At 42.2% G+C, this 1,416-nt stretch overlaps 1 pseudogene; it reads right to left on the bottom strand.

Moving 5' to 3' along the window:
• Positions 1-277: 277 nt before the first annotated feature.
• Positions 278-1,168, bottom strand: LOC117036391 (histone H3.3A-like; annotated as a pseudogene).
• Between the last annotated feature and the right edge of the window lie 248 nt (positions 1,169-1,416).

The following is a 1,416-nucleotide window of genomic DNA, read 5'->3' as shown; positions in this document are numbered from 1 at the left end:
TTCATTTGTCTATCAATGGACATTTATGTTGCTTCCATATCTTGGCTATTGTAAATAATGCTGCAATGAATATAGGGATGCATATATCTTTCAAGTTAGTGTTTTGGATTTCTTTGGATAATACCCAGAAGAGGAATTGCTGGGTCATATGGTAGTTCTATTTTTTAATTTTTTTTTCATGTGAATGTAAAACATTTAATTTAAAAATGTTGACACTACAATATATAAAATAGCTATTATAAATGCACATAGTGTATTCTATAGCTGCCAGGTTTACTTTTTTTTTTTTTTTTTAAGGAAACTGTAAGTTACACTGTGGTTAAGACTTGTATCTTCACCCTTGAAAAAGCCCACATTCTATCACAGTGATGCATGGTCAGACTTAACAGCCCCAATTGTTAAAACACTTGGATCAAGTCATAACCAGTTTTATTGCAAAAGGACCCTGTACACATTTATCAATTCTAGTACCTTAATATCTACCCGACAAGTCATTAACATACAGAAACATGCATCATGAGAAGCAAGAAGTATCACCCATCCCTTCTGCATATCAGCAACTTGTCACTCCTGAGCAACAGCGCTCACATCACTGAGGTCTGTGAACAGTCACTTTTCGCATTCATCCTGAGTGAAAGATGGAATGACTTAAGTACAAATGCAACATATTATAAATAATTTCTTACAAAAAAAGTCACAAATTAAACCAAAGTATTTTACAGAATTTACTACAAAACACCATAAAAACTGCCTTCACTTAAGCTCTCTCTCCCCGTATCCGGCGGGCCAAGTGGATGTCTTTGGGCATGATGGTGACTCTCTTAGCGTGGATGGCACACAGGTTAGTATCTTCAAATAAACCCACCAGGTACGCTTCGCTAGCTTCCTGAAGCGCACCGATGGCGGCACTCTGAAACCTCAAGTCCGTTTTGAAATCCTGGGCAATCTCCCTCACCAATCTCTGGAAAGGCAGCTTCCGGATCAGAAACTCGGTCGATTTCTGGTAACGACGGATTTCTCGAAGCGCAACGGTCCCGGGCCTGTAGCGATGAGGCTTTTTCACCCCTCCGGTAGAGGGAGCGCTTTTCCTGGCAGCTTTGGTAGCCAGCTGTTTGCGGGGCACTTTCCCACCAGTGGATTTACGAGCAGTCTGCTTGGTTCAGGCCATTTTCTTTCACCCAACGCCGAAGTCTTAGGCCGCTTATCCTGCTGCGGCGCCGCTTCTGCCGCCCAACGGAGAGCCGCAGTCGCAGATGAAAACAAAGAAACTACTCCGATGAACGACCAAACCGCTCTGCATATTTTTTAATTTTTTGAGGAACCTCCATACTGTTTTCCATAGTGGCTGCACCAATTTGCAATCCCACCAACAGAGCAGGAGGGTTCCCTTTTCTACACATCCTCGTCAACACTTGT

Source organism: Rhinolophus ferrumequinum, chromosome 16 (genome assembly GCF_004115265.2).
Source record: "Rhinolophus ferrumequinum isolate MPI-CBG mRhiFer1 chromosome 16, mRhiFer1_v1.p, whole genome shotgun sequence".
Taxonomy (NCBI): Eukaryota; Metazoa; Chordata; class Mammalia; order Chiroptera; family Rhinolophidae; genus Rhinolophus; species Rhinolophus ferrumequinum.
This window is presented reverse-complemented; position numbering and strand designations above follow the sequence as displayed.